Source organism: Dermacentor silvarum, chromosome 1 (genome assembly GCF_013339745.2).
Source record: "Dermacentor silvarum isolate Dsil-2018 chromosome 1, BIME_Dsil_1.4, whole genome shotgun sequence".
In the NCBI taxonomy this organism is placed as follows: domain Eukaryota; kingdom Metazoa; phylum Arthropoda; class Arachnida; order Ixodida; family Ixodidae; genus Dermacentor; species Dermacentor silvarum.
Genome location: NC_051154.1, coordinates 276,247,587 through 276,262,633, shown reverse-complemented (window position 1 = coordinate 276,262,633; position 15,047 = coordinate 276,247,587). Strand labels below are relative to the sequence as shown.

Here is a 15,047-nt window from a genome sequence, read left to right as displayed (position 1 = left end):
TCTGACATACCCCGCACACGCCAACGCTCCCGGGAAACTTCGGTGACTTTCCCGTATGACGCAAAGGCGGCTCGTACGTCTTCGTCCGGCACGTTGTGTAGCAGCCAGTGAAGCTTGAGTCGCATGTCCTGGTTCGCGGGATCAATCACCAGGCAGCGGTTTCCTTTCACAAGTAGCTCACCGACGCTGACAATATTCGTTACCGCTTCAGAATCCTTAAGAGTAACGGCCCAGACGTGGCTCATCCGATACGCCCCCAGGGCGATAACATCGGCGAGCAACTCATGCTCAGCTAACGTGTCCCGGAAATCCTCGACCCGATACGGGCGGGCCCTGATATCGGCGTGCAAAAAAACTATTTACAACGAAACGCCCTGTAGGCAGTCCTGGCAAAACAACCGGGTATGAACTTTCTCTTCGGTAGCCCTGTTACCGCGGCCAGGCATGGCCGCTGAAGCCGCTCCTACGGAGCCCGTCATCACACGTCCGTTCAATGCGCTGGCCGGAAGTAGAAATCCGCTCGGCCATGACTGCCGCTAGTAGCTGTGCACATAGCCTCGTCAGTACTCAGTACAAATTAGGTCAACTTCCTTTTCTTTTGCTGACTTGCGTTGCGGTTAAACGTGTGCCAAACCTTTCAAAATTATCGGACATCACTTACAGAGCGCTGTAATTACGTGTGCCCTGAATAGCCTTCCCCTACAAAAATTGTAAGCTTATGTCACGCTCCTTGTAAAAAACGAGCATTCACACAGTCGACAGGATTTGCACCTGTGCGGGGAGACCCCAATGGATTTCTAGTCCATCGCCTTAACCGCTCGGCCACGACTGCCGCTCATAGCTGTGCACATAGCCTCGTCAGTACTCAGTACAAATTAGGTCAACTTCCTTTTCTTTTGCTTACTTGCGTTGCGGTTAAATGTGTGCCGAACCATTCAAAATTATCGGACATCACTTATAGAGCGCTGTTATTACGTGTGCCCTGAATGGCCTTCCCCTACAAAAATTGTAAACTTATGTCACGCTCCTTGTCAAAAACGAGCATTCACACAGTCGACAGGATTTGCACCTGTGCGGGGAGACCCCAATGGATTTCTAGTCCATCGCCTTAACCGCTCGGCCACGACTGCCGCTCATAGCTGTGCACATAGCCTCATCAGTACTCAGTACAAATTAGGTCAACTTCCTTTTCTTTTGCTTACTTGCGTTGCGGTTAAATGTGTGCCGAACCATTCAAAATTATCGGACATCACTTATAGAGCGCTGTAATTACGTGTGCCCTGAATCGCCTTCCCCTACAAAAAATGGTAAACTTATGTCACGTTGCTTGTAAAAAAAAGTATTTACGCAGTCGACAGGATTTGAACCTGTGCGGGGAGACCCCAATGGATTTCTAGTCCATCGCCTTAACCACTCGGCCACGACTTTTTTTTTCTTTATTGCCGTCTTCGACACACAAAATCAAGGGTTACAATATGATAAAACGTGCCAACCACACTTTGGCTAGCACAGTACTAAAATCTTTTCAGTGACACCAGTTCATCGAGTACCGACATCCATTGTGGTGGATCAGGCAGTACTTTATAAGCGTCTCTCACGTAAACGACACTCTCAATGAAGTGTTCTCGCACCGGTATCACAACGATATCTGCGTGTTCAAATTTCATGCGAGTTTTCCACATCGCGTGGAGGCCCAGGACCATAATGAGGTCATACGGTACTTCCTCTGAGGAATCTACTGGCAAGAAGCGTATTCCATACGGGTCCAGAGGTAACTGTTTCTTCAGCGTTCTCTGCAGGACGTCCCAGTGAAAATCGGGTCCCAGCAATCTAGGAAAACATGTTCTATTGTTTCTGGTTTTTTACATAAAAAGCAGTCGGTTGTCCATGGGATGAAAATGCCCTTGCTATGAAGCCAGGTCTTAACGGGAAGTGTGTTTGTATATAATTTGAAAAAGAAAGACTTAGTTGATGGCCGTACTGGCATTTTCTTGGCTCTTTTTAAAACGTCCCGTCCGGGGCCTCCACGGTTTGGCGAACGGTACAAAGGTACAGGTAGCCTCGTGTCCACAAGATCTCTGTACAATTTTTTTCTTTGTAACGGTGGACATATACTGCTGCGAAAAACGCATATTCAACATCCTTTACGCCAGCACCACTTCACGCAGGTACCCAGTCAAGGTTCCCGTCATGTTCTGAGCCGACGAAACAACAAATCCCGGAAGAAGTCTACCCAGCCGTACTTGTATTAGTGTCCGAAGAAAGAGATCATTTTGATCCCGCAGAAACACAAAGCGTGACACAATTTGTCGCAAAAACAAGTGAACTAGACCAAGCCCACCTTTCTTGACCGGGAGAAACAAATTTGTTCGACTCGTCCTCTCCCAGGTAGAAGCCCAAATGACAGTAGCGAAAATGCGGTGAATTATTTGTACGCTTACCCGCGCAGCACACAACACATTCATGACATACCATATCTTAGATACTAAAAAAAGGTTACAAACAGTGGCTCTAGAAAACATTGACAGATGCTTTCCTCTCCAACCGTCAGCCTTTTCCTTTGCTCTCGAAACTTGGTCGAGCCAGTACGGTTCAGGCTCACGGTAACTTCCGAGGGGCACCCCCAAGTACTGTGTAGGTAACCTTGACCAATTCAATCGAGAAAAGGTCTCCGGTGTGTCTTCCCAACTCCCATGCCAGAAGCCATAGCTTTTATCCCAGTTTATCTGAGCTCCAGCTGAATCGCAAAATTTTTCGACTACAGCAGTTGCCTCTTTAATGCTGGCTTTATCTGTGCAGAAAATCGCGATGTCGTCGGCATACGCCAATATTTTTAGATGTGCTGCCCGTAGTCGATAGCCTGCTATGCGTTCGTTGTTTTTAATGGCCAGACAGAGTGGCTCGAGATAAGCAGCAAACAGAAGGGGCGAAAGCGGGCATCCTTGACGCACCGAAGAGAGCACACGAAAGCTATCGGTGAGCTCCCCATTAACAATAATTCGCGTTGAGCAGTTTTTGTACGCTATCATGACACCTTCCGTTATCACACTGCCAACATTTGTGTGTTCAAGTATGTATAGTAGAGCCTTGTGCGAGACGAGGTCGAAGGCTTTTGCCAAATCGATCTGCATCATCGCGACGTAATCGCCAATCGCGTCGCAACACTCTAGCACACTTCGAACCACGTGTACATTTGTGGTAATACTGCGACCTTTAATGCCGCAAGTCTGGTGCGGCCCTACCAGCGTTTTGATGACACTTTGCAGTCGTTTTGCTAAAACTTTCCTGAATATTTTATAGTCAGCGTTGACTAGAGTTATCGGGCGATATGAGCCAGGCAACAAACGTTTCTTTTCATCATCACTCTTCGGGATTAGTACGATATGCGATGTTGTGAAAGACAAGGGCAATCTTTTTCGGTCGTACGCTTCGCTAATAACTAGTTGGAGGACATGAGCCAGCGCAGACTTGAAAGTTTTATAGAAAGTGGCCCCTAAGCCATCAGGCCCAGGTGCTTTACCGGGCGCCAACTCGTCTATTGCGCACTCTATCTCACTCAGGGTAATGGGATGTTCAAGCCGTGTCTTAACTTCTTCATCTAGTCTTGGCATCAATGAAAGGAATTCCATCTGGTAGCCATCTTTAGGTTCACGTGGTTGACTCAAGAAGGCTTTGAAGTGATCGGCGATCCCTTGCTTGATGTCGTTTTGGTCGGACGTGATATCATCGCCTTTAGCTAGCTGGCGGATTTCCTTCCGACACGCGTACCTTTTCTCGTCTGAGAGGGCTCGTTTTGTTGGCGCTTCTCCCGCCCACAGCTTCTCAGACCTTGATCGCACAACGGCCGATTTGTACTTCTGAGAATATATCCTTTCAAGTTTGGTTTTCACTTCCTTTATTTCGTTAACATACACAACAGGCTGGACACTTTCCATGCTGATGAAAAATTGCAGTTGCTGGCGAAGGTTTGTTTCTGCCTTTTTCAGGTTATGCCGAAGGACACTGCTTCTTTCAATAGCCATTGTCTTAATTTTCTGTTTAAATTCTTCCCATTTAATGGCGAAGCTTGCTACTTGGACTGAAATCAGGCTTTCTAGTTCCTTCGCCACAGCGTCAACGACACCATCGTCATCCAACAACTGCGCGTTCAATTTCCAGAGGTCCCAGTTAAAGGTGTGTTTTATCTGTCTTTTCCCAAAGGTGGCAGTTACCAAGCAGTGATCGCTATATGCAATGGGTTGCACATAATATTCACTACACAATTGCACCAATTCGGCTGACACATATAATCTATCTAGCCGAGCGTGGCTATCACGCTGGAAGTGGGTAAACTGCGGGTGAGTACCACTGGCGAAGACACTACCGATATCTTCCAAGTCATAATCGCGCACCACCGCATTTAGCAGTTCGGCACTCTTATCGCGAACGTGTGAACATCTTGCTCGATCGTCAGCAGTGCATACACAGTTGAAATCCCCCAGCAGTATTACCACCTTGTGACAGTTTACATACGCTTCAAGACGCTCATAGAAGGATCGCCCGTCTATTTCACTAATCGGTGCGTAGACACAAATGACACGGAAATCTTTTTCGCAAAAACAAAAATCAGTCACTAAAAGGCGCCCAGTTTCACACGAAAACACTGACTGTACACAAATGCCAAAGTTTCTTCGAATAAATATAGCGCAATCACCTGATCCACCAACCGCGTGAGAAACACACACGTCAAAGTGGGTACAAAAATTGGACACCATTCTATCGGTTAGCTCTTGGCTCTGTATTTTCGTTTCTTAAATTCCCACGAGATGCAAGTCGTTATCTAATAGTAGACGGCTTAGCTGACATTGTCGCCTTCTTGCGCTGAGCCCTCGTACATTTAACGTGGCTACACGTAGCGCTCCTTCAATATTAGCCGCCATGACTAAACAGCAGAAGGCTGCCCATCAGTTACCCAAGGGCGCATGTTCATAATCACGTGCCGGTAACCGCGTCGAATGCCACAAAAGGGAACACAACCCGACCTCTCGAAAGCAACACTCACATGCAACTTGGGCCCTCGTTCCTGACACATCCAAAAGAATAGCGCTCAGGGTGACGGCCATTGCACTCACCAACCCCCCAACCCGCCTCAAGCTAAACACCGTACAGAACTACGGAGGCGGTTTACCCGCCTGCCGTGAATCGGCCGTAATGTTCGGCCGCAGCTTCAAGGTAGGTCTCCTCATACCTGGCGTTTTGGGCGGTGGCTCGTCTCCACCATTGCTGTCTTGTAGCGTAGCCAGGCTATTGGTCTGGTCGCGCGGGCGTTTCCCCGCCTGGAAGTTAGCGAGCCCGGTATGAGTGTCCATGTCTTCCTGTTCAGGGGCGGTGGAGGCCGCTCCCGGATCAGGTGGGCTCTCTTCCTCACGGTTCGGCATGGCTACAGTGCCCTCTACTTGCTCTTGTTGTTCAGTGGCGACGGCTTCATTGATATGTTGCCTTTGTTGCTGAAGTCGTACCTCCGACTTTGCCACCTCGCCAGCTGCTTCCTTAGCCATGGACGACGTGTCTTCCATGTCCGCCTCGTCCATGAGTAGGGCGGAGTTGTCGTCGTTGCTCACGGGTCCGGTCACGCTAGCGTACGTCCGCTCGCACTGACTCTCTTCGTGACCGAAGCGTCGGCACGCACCACACGGCGGAATGCGGCAGTCGCGACGAATATGGCCCGTTCCGCGGCAGCGCAGGCACAGAGGGGCCCTGCCCGACACAACCACGAGAGCGAGCTCGCCGGCGACGCTCACCTGGTGTGGGAGATCGTCCAGCATTACGCCCGGCTTCAACTTCAGCGTAACCAGTCTTGTCGTAGAGTTCTTATCAGCCACGCCATGCACCCGAAACCGCTCGCGGGCGACGTCCGTGACCTTAACGAACGGCGCGAAGGCAAGACGCACGTCCTCGTCGGGAACGGTGTGCAGCAGCCAATGCACTTTCAAGCGCACATCCTGGTTGGCGGGGTCAATCACGAAGCATCGGCCCTTTTTGACCTGCAGCTCACCAACGCTGACTACTGCACGGCTTCGTCGTCCTTGAAGGTCACGGCCCAAACGTGGCTCATACGGTAGGCACCGAGAGCCACCACTTCCGGCAGGAGCGATAACGGGGCGAGCGCATCGCGGAAATCTTCCACCCGGTGCAGGCAGGCCCTGATGTCACAATTTAAAAAAATTGTGTTCACAACAGAACGCCCTGTTGGCAAACTCGGCAAAACAACTTGATACTCGTCAGCAGCAAAATTCCTGTTACCGCGGCCGCTCTGGGCCGCTGAAGCCGCTCCTACGGAGCCCGTCATCTTACGTCCGTCACGCTCGGTGGCCGGAAGCAGAATCCCTCGGCCACGACTGCCGATCATAGCTGTGCACATAGCCTCGTCAGTACTCAGTACAAATTAGGTCAACTTCCTTTTTTTTTGCTTACTTGCGTTGCGGTTAAACGTGTGCCGAACCTTTCAAAATTATCGGACCTCACTTACAGAGTGCTTTAATTACGTGTGCCCTGAATGGCCTTTCCCTACAAAAATGGTAAACTTATGTCACGTTGCTTGTAAAAAAAAGTATTTACGCAGTCGACAGGATTTGAACCTGTGCGGGGAGACCCCAATGGATTTCTAGTCCATCGCCTTAACCACTCGGCCACGACTGCCGCTCATAGCTGTGCACATAGCCTCGTCAGTACTCAGTACAAATTAGGTCAACTTCCTTTTCTTTTGCTTACTTGCGTTGCGGTTAAATGTGTGCCGAACCTTTCAAAATTATCGGACATCACTTACAGAGCGCTGTAATTACCTGTGCCCTGAATCGCCTTCCCCTACAAAAATGGTAAACTTATGTCACGTTGCTTCTAAAAAAAAGTATTTACGCAGTCGACAGGATTTGAACCTGTGCGGGGAGACCCCAATGGATTTCTAGTCCATCGCCTTAACCACTCGGCCACGACTGCCGCTCATAGCTGTGCACATAGCCTCGTAAGTACTCAGTACAAATTAGGTCAACCTCCTTTTCTTTTGCTTATTTGCGTTGCGGTTAAGCGTGTGCCAAACCTTTCAAAGTTATCGGACATCACTTACAGAGCGCTGTAATTACGTGTGCCCTGAATCGCCTTCCCCTACAAAAATGGTAAACTTATGTCACGTTGCTTGTAAAAAACCAGTATTTACGCAGTCGACAAGATTTGAACCTGTGCGGCGCGACCCCAATGGATTTCTAGTCCATCGCCTTAACCGCTCGGCCACGACTGCTTTTTTTTCCTTTATTACCGACTTGGCAACATACAACACAAGAAATTTTAACAATACATGAGGGTCACGATAATATTGTCTGCCATTGGTTGGCTGACACGGGGGCTAAAAACTCTTGAGGTTCGCAAGCTCAGTCATCACACTGAGCCATGTTGGTTGTTCTTTTTGCAAACTGTACAATTCTTTAATATAACAAATGCTTTCGATGAAGTACTCTCTAACAGGTCGGAGGTTTGGTTCGGCATGTCTCACGGCCATTCTACATTTCCATAAACTATGCAAGGACAACAGCATGAACATGTCATATGGTACAGTGTCTTCATTTAGAGTAGGCAAGAAACGAATCCCGTATGGCGTAATCGGTAAGTCCTTCTTTAAGGTTCTCTGTAAGACATCCCAGTGGAATACCGCATCCCAACAGTCGAGAAAGATGTGTTCAACTGTTTCGGGTTTCCCGCATATTAAACAGTTGACGCTCCAAGGCACAAAAAGTCATTTCTCCTCAAGCCATGGTTTAACAGGTAAAGTATTGGTGTGGAGCTGAAAAAAGAAGGACTTCGCCGGATGGACGTACTGGCATTCGTTTTACTCTCTTTAGCACGTTCTTTTCCGGTTCAATGCGGAACATCGAGCGATACAATGGTACCGGCAACATTGCCTCTATCAAGTCCTTATATAAGCGCTTTCGTGGTACCCGACTTAGGTATTCCATAGAAAACCAAACCTTCAAAAGCTGGAAAGCCCAGACGACTTCCTTTAGAAAACCGCGCAATCTATATTCACTGCACCGGCGAGACGAAACGATGAATTCTGGTATAGCTTCGCTCAGCCTTACTTGAAACATAGTTAACAAAAACGGGTCCTTTTGGTCCCGTAAGTAAACAAACCTGGACACAATCTGCCTTATGATCAAATGTGCAAGACCTAGTCCTCCACTTTTAACGGAACGAAACAGATTGGCGCGACTGGTGCGCTCCCAGCTTGAACCCCATACAAACACCGCGAGTACTCTGTGTAATCGCTGTATGTTGGCCCTTGACATGCACAATGCTTGAAGCATGTAAAAGATTTTAGCAACGGCAAAGAGGTTGCAGACCGTCGCGCGAGCAAACATTGAGAAATTGCGGCCCCCCCATTTAAGTGTACACTCTCTAACTCTTTCTGTTTCAGCATTCCAGTAATCCACTGCCTCACGGTAGTGCTCAAGCGGCACCCCGAGATACTTTGCCGGCGTGACGGTCCACTGGATATTTACAAACGTACTTGGAGGGTTTACCCAGTTCCCAATCCATACCCCTAGGCATTTATCAAAGTTGATAGCACTGCCTGTCGTTCTGCAGTATGATAACACTTCCGCGATCGCGATTTCAACACTTTCTTTGTCCCGACAAAACAACGCGATGTCGTCCGCATATGCGAGCACTTTCACTTCTGCGGACTGTACTCTGAAACCCAATATTCTATTGTCATTGTTGATCTTCCTACAAAGCGGCTCTATGTATATTGCAAATAAAAAGGGGGACAAGCCACACCCCTGGCGCACGGATGACCGCACCCTAAAGCTTTTGGTAACCTTCTTGTTTATTATGAGACTTGCGGTACAGTCTTGATAGCACATCTTTACCCCATCCAAGATTAATTTACCTACATTTACATGTTCTAGAATACAGAACAGAATTTTATGGGCCACACGGTCGAAAGCCTTCTGCATGTCCAACTGTAACATGGCTCCGTGTTCACCTAGGTCGTCGCAGTATTCTAAAATGCTTCTGGCAATGTGAATGTTTGTATAGATTGACCGTCCTTTAATGCCGCATGTTTGGTGCGCCCTACGATGTGTGTCACTACTCCTTGTAATCGCTTTCCGAGCACTCTGGTAAGTATCTTATAGTCAAAGTTCATCAGTGATATCGGGCGATAAGCGTCGACAGCTAACAATTTATCTGGGTCGTCTGTTTTTTGTATCAGCACCACGTGAGAAGTCCGAAAAGATGGAGGAACCAGCTTTCGGGTGTAGACCTCCTTAAACAATCGTAACAGGACCTGGCTGGCCTCACTTTTGAAGGTCTTATAAAAAGCCGCTCAGAGTCCATCAGGTCCTGGGGACTTGCCTACAACTAAATCATCTATGGCTCCTTCGATTTCGGCGATGCTCAGAGGCCATTCCAGACGCTCCCGAATATCGTCTTCTAGCGGTGGCATGTTTGACAGGAAGTCCGTTTTGAATCCTTCTGTGACGTCCTTAGCACTCCCGAATAATTCACCGTAATGATTAAGAAACGCTTGTTCGATTTTCTCAGGTTGGTCCGTGATTTCGTTCCCGTGTCGAATCATTCTGATTTCATTCCGCCTCGCGTACGCCTTTTCGTCCGATAAGGCTCGTTTTGTCGATTTCTCGCCTAGCCAGACCCTTTCCGCTCGTGCTCTTACAACTGCTCCTTTGAACTTATTTTCATCGATAAGCTCCAAGCTGGCTCTTCAATTCTTTTATTTCTTTTGTTCGGCTCCCAGGTCTGTCGCTTTCTCCAGTGTACAAGAAGTCAAGCTCCAGTTGTATTTCTTTTTCTCTTTTTCTTTTGTTAAAAGTTTCCGTAGTGGCTTCTTCTATAGCGCTGATCTTAACTTCTTGTTTAAAAATCTCCCATAATTCTAGCATGTTACCTTCTTCGGCCTCAATCAATCTGTCTAACTTTTCTTTCACGCCTTCACAAAACGATTCGTTCAACAGCAGCCTATCGTTAAACTTCCACGTCTTCCAGTTAAATCTCGACTTGCTTGGTTTAGTACATATAGTGAGCGTTACAAGGCTGTGATCGCTGAACGACACATGTTTCACACTATAACTGCCACACATGGGAACAAGATCCAGTGCAACGTACACTCTGTCTAGCCTAGCGTGACTATGCCCCTGAAAATGTGTGAATGCGGGCACACCAGCACTGGACAAGACATGACCAACGTCTTCTAGGTTAGAATCTTGCACGAGTGAATTTAAAAGTACAGCACTTTTGTCGCGCACTGGAAGCTGTTTCACTCGATCAGCAGCAAAACATACGCAATTGAAATCTCCGAGCAACACGACTTTCCTGTCACACTGTAAATACTGGCCTACCCTTTCAAAAAAGGACAACCGCTCACTTTAGATGTTGGGGGCGTACGCACATATCCCACGCCAACCTCCGCCCGAAAAGAAAAAATCCACAAAAAGCAGTCTCCCACTTTGACAGGAAAAAACATTCTCTTCTATGACTCCCAGATTATTTCTGATGAAAATAGCGCACCCCGCGGAGGTTCCAACAGCATGTGATACACAAACATTGTATCTATTGCGGAACTGCAGCACCATGCGATCCATCTGTTCTTCACTTTCTATCTTAGTTTCCTGCACCGCCGCTATATCAATATCTGTTTCCGAGAAAAGCCGGCTAAGCTGGTATTGCCGCTTTCTGGCACAAAGACCGCGAACATTTAGGGTAACAAGACGAAGTGCAGTGTTTTGGGCCATCATCGTAGTTTGTGAAGAACAAACGAACCGCAAGGCACCCACCTCATGCGTCTGGGGTCGGTGCTGCCTTGGCCTCTTGCACGAACCTCCCGTAGCTGCCTGGGCAGTCTTCGGAAGGCGCAGCTCGTGTCCTTATCGTTGTTCTCCATCGTCTTTTGGGTTTGGCTGGGTCTTTCAGATGGCTAGAAGAGATACCGCGAGGCACACGCGCTCGCGGCTACGTCGGCGGCGTGCCTGCCGCCTTACGGTCCGGTGGTATATTCGGCCGCTGTTTGATCAGTGACCGCCGGGTGATGGCCGCCTTTGGCGGCGGCCCGTCAGAGTTCCCTGCAGTCAGGGCTTCATTATCGTCCAACGTCGCATCGTGGCCACGCTTGCTGACAGTGGCGCCGCTTGCTGCCTCGCTTACGTCCATGACTTTCGGCTCATCGCTTGACGGTGACTGCGCTGGGACGTCATGCACTTTGACGGCGCCCGTGGCGTCACCTACTGTGTCGGTCACTTTTGGGCTTTCGTCGTTGGTTCTTGTATCTTGCAGCTTGTCGGGCGGGGCTGACGTTTCCGCCTCATGCCCCTCAACCTTCGGCGTTGCTTCGCTTGCAGCTTCCTCAGCGTCGGCCTCGTCCATGACGAGTTCTGCTGTGTCATTTCCTCCAACCGGCCCTGCGACACTTGCGTACGTCTTCACGCACTCACTTTCTTCGTGTCCAAAACGCCGGCAGTGCGTGCAGCGAGGAACTCGGCACTCACGTCGGATATGGCCCTTGCTGTGGCACCGCAGGCATAGTGGCGCTCTTCCAGGCGCGACAAGAAGGGCCATGTCACCGGCGACGCGCAGCTGATGTGGAAGGTCGTCCACCTTAAGGACATTATGGAGCTTGAGGCGCACGACGCGCGTCGTCGACCCCTTGTCCTGGATTCCTTGAACCATCCACTTTTCCTTAATGACGTCGGTCACTTTCCCGTACGGAGCAAGCGCTACACGCACGTCTTCGTCAGCAACGTTAAAGAGAAGCCAATGAAGCTTGAGACGCACGTCCTGGTTCGCCGGGTCGATAACCAAACATCGTTGGCCCTTCATTTCCATTTCGCCACAAGCCAAAGCTTTCTTCATGCCTTCTGTGCTCTTGAAGGTCCCCGTCAAAACGTGGCTCATATGATAAGCCCCCAACGCTATCACGTCGGGGAGCAATGCCAGACGCGCCAACGTATCCCGGAAATTTTCGACTCGGTAGGGTCTTGCACGAACATCCGCATGCAAAAATAAAGTGTTGAGAACACTACGACCTGCAGGCAGTGTAGGCAAAATAACTTGATATCCTTCGGCATCCGTTCCGTCCATCCTGTTACCGCGGCTGTTCGTAGCCGCAACCACCGCTCCTTGGGAGCACATGACACACACGTCCGTTCACTACGGTGCCCGGAAGTGGAGCTCGGCCACGACTGCCGCTCATAGCTGTGCACATAGCCTCGTCAGTACTCAGTACAAATTAGGTCAACTCCCTTTTCTTTTGCTTACTTGCGTTGCGGTTAAACGTGTGCCGAACCTTTCAAAATTATCGGACATCACTTACAGAACGCTGTAATTACATGTGCCCTGAATGGCCTTCCCCTACAAAAATGGTAAACTTATGTCACGTTGCTTGTAAAAAAAAGTATTTACGCAGTCGACAGGATTTGAACCTGTGCGGGGAGACCCCAATGGATTTCTAGTCCATCGCCTTAACCGCTCGGCCACGACTGCCGCTCATAGCTGTGCACATAGCCTCGTCAGTACTCAGTACAAATTAGGTCAACTTCCTTTTCTTTTGCTTACTTGCGTTGCGGTTAAACGTGTGCCGAACCTTTCAAAATTATCGGACATCACTTACAGAGCGCTTTAATTACATGTGCCCTGAATGGCCTTCCCCTACAAAAATGGTAAACTTATGTCACGTTGCTTGTAAAAAAAGTATTTACGAAGTCGACAGGATTTGAACCTGTGCGGGGAGACCCCAATGGATTTCTAGTCCATCGCGTTAACCGCTAGGCCACGACTGCTTTTTTTTTTCTTTATTTCCTTTCCCAGGAATGATACAAAACAAAAAAATCACTAATACATGCTACATTCTGTAATTAAAAACGCTTGCCTGCTTTCGGCAAACGTGGGCAATTAAAACCGCTTCAGGTTAACAAGAGCATCTAATACCGGCATCCATTCTGGTGGATCATTCTGCGCTTTAAATATCTCACGAATAAAGGCGATGCCTTCATTGAAATATTCTCTTGCAGGCTGGGGGTTTAAGTCGGCATGGTGCACTGTCATTCTTGTTTTCCATATGCTATGAAGACATAGCGCCATAAACATGTCATACGGCACTCCTTTATCGTTTGCGGTTGGGAGGAAGCGGATGGCATATGGGGTAAGCGGCAAATCTTTTTTCAAGGTGCGCTGCAGTATGTCCCATAAGAAGGTGGAATCTTCACAATCAAGGAAAATATGGTCGATAGTTTCCGGCTTTTTGCACAGTAAGCAATTTATCGTCCAAGGCACAAAAATACCCTTCTGCTCTAACCACGGTTTAACGGGCAGAGTTCCGGTGTGCAAGTGAAAGAAAAACGTTTTAACCGTAAATCGTACTGGCATCCGCTTCACCCTTTTCAGTACGTCTTTGCCAGCCCCTGCTGGAAACATGGAGCGATACAATGGTTCTGGCATAGATACATCTACAACATCTTTATACAGTTTTTTTCGAGTGACGCTGCTGAGGTATTCCAAAGAGAACCGTGCAACGAGGAACTGGTAAGACCAGACGACTTCTCGCAGGAAGCCTCGTACTTTCGGCCCTTTAACCCGATCAGATGACACAATAAACGCCGGCATAACATCACATAATTTCATTTGAATAACAGTACGTAGGAAACCGTTGCTTTGGTCCCGCACAAAGATAAATCTGGACACTACCTGTTTTAAAAACAAATTCGCCAAGCCCAGTCCGCTGCTTTTCAAGGAGCGGAATAAATTTGTGCGACTTGTACGCTCCCATGTTGAACCCCATATATACACTGCAAGCACCCGGTACAGCCTTTGAATGCTTGCTCTCGTCGCACACAATACTTGAAGAACATACCAGATCTTGGCTACCAGAAAGAGGTTACACACTGTTGACCTTGCAAATATAGATAGGTCTCTCCCTCCAAACTTGGAAGATTTTTTCTTTATTTGCTCTGCTTCATTCTTCCAATAGTCATTAGTGTCTCTGTAGTGATTTAAAGGCACCCCGAGATATTTCGTTGGTGAAACCGTCCACTGCATGTTTTCAAAGACTGCAGGGTTGTCATCCCAATCCCCATGCCAAAGGCCCAACGATTTGTCCCAATTGATAACGCTGCCTGTCATTTTACAAAAACTCGTCGCGATACTCACCGCGTTCCTGACACTTGCTTGGTCAGTACAGAAAACAGCAATGCCGTCAGCATATGTGAGTAGCTTAACTTCGCTTGTGCTCAACTTAAAACCTTTATTGCACTGAACGACATGATTTTCAAACAGAAAGGCACCAGGTACAGCGCAAACAGTAAAGGAGACAATGGGCATCCTTGCCTAACAGAGGACTTTATCTGGAAACTGGCAGTTAATGATTTATTAACTTTAATCCTGCTAGAAATGTCCGCATAACACATTGTTATACCTTCCATCAAGACCGTCCCGATATTGATATATTCTATAATGTTGAAAAGGACTTTATGCGCAACTCTGTCGAATGCCTTCTCTAAGTCGAGTTGTAACATCGCGACTTTCCCGCAGTAGGCATCGCAGCACTCCAGGACTGTTCTAGCCACGTGTATGTTGGTCAGAATGGACCTTCCTTTTATGCCGCAAGTCTGATGTGGCCCTACAAGTTTGGTTATAACGCTTTGAAGTCTTCTGCTTAAAACTTTAGCGAAAATCTTGTAGTCCGTGTTCGTTAGACTTATTGGTCGATACGCTCGTACTGACAGCAATGCAGCTGGATCGTCTGTTTTTGGAAAAAATGTGGTTGATCCCTCTTATATAGGAATCGGTATAGAACACGAAAGTGAAACGTGTCTTCACAGAAGTAGTGTAATGTTTATTGCACATTGATATATAATGTCTATTGGTGTTTTGTGGCTAAAGCGCCCTTAGGCGTTTATGCACCCACGCTGACGCCTGGTGGCACGTCTCCTCCATCACGACTACCAACGTCGATGACCATGAGCAACCGTCGTGCATATGGAAGCTGCACTACGCTGCACACGCTAGCACAA

The 15,047-nt window shown here is 48.2% G+C and overlaps 8 non-coding genes across 8 annotated transcripts; all 8 read right to left on the bottom strand.

Moving 5' to 3' along the window:
- Positions 1 to 750: 750 nt before the first annotated feature.
- On the bottom strand, positions 751 to 832 carry Trnas-aga (transfer RNA serine (anticodon AGA)). Its single transcript has one exon. It is a non-coding gene; the product is annotated as a tRNA-Ser (tRNA).
- Positions 833 to 1,048: 216 nt separating this feature from the next.
- Positions 1,049 to 1,130, bottom strand: Trnas-aga (transfer RNA serine (anticodon AGA)). Its single transcript has one exon. It is a non-coding gene; the product is annotated as a tRNA-Ser (tRNA).
- Positions 1,131 to 1,346: 216 nt separating this feature from the next.
- Trnas-aga (transfer RNA serine (anticodon AGA)) lies at positions 1,347 to 1,428 on the bottom strand. Its single transcript has one exon. It is a non-coding gene; the product is annotated as a tRNA-Ser (tRNA).
- A 5,168-nt stretch (positions 1,429 to 6,596) lies between these two features.
- Trnas-aga (transfer RNA serine (anticodon AGA)) lies at positions 6,597 to 6,678 on the bottom strand. Its single transcript has one exon. It is a non-coding gene; the product is annotated as a tRNA-Ser (tRNA).
- A 215-nt stretch (positions 6,679 to 6,893) lies between these two features.
- Trnas-aga (transfer RNA serine (anticodon AGA)) lies at positions 6,894 to 6,975 on the bottom strand. The gene has a single exon. It is a non-coding gene; the product is annotated as a tRNA-Ser (tRNA).
- Positions 6,976 to 7,191: 216 nt separating this feature from the next.
- On the bottom strand, positions 7,192 to 7,273 carry Trnas-aga (transfer RNA serine (anticodon AGA)). The gene has a single exon. It is a non-coding gene; the product is annotated as a tRNA-Ser (tRNA).
- Positions 7,274 to 12,440: 5,167 nt separating this feature from the next.
- Positions 12,441 to 12,522, bottom strand: Trnas-aga (transfer RNA serine (anticodon AGA)). The gene has a single exon. It is a non-coding gene; the product is annotated as a tRNA-Ser (tRNA).
- A 214-nt stretch (positions 12,523 to 12,736) lies between these two features.
- Trnas-aga (transfer RNA serine (anticodon AGA)) lies at positions 12,737 to 12,818 on the bottom strand. The gene has a single exon. It is a non-coding gene; the product is annotated as a tRNA-Ser (tRNA).
- Positions 12,819 to 15,047: the final 2,229 nt, after the last annotated feature.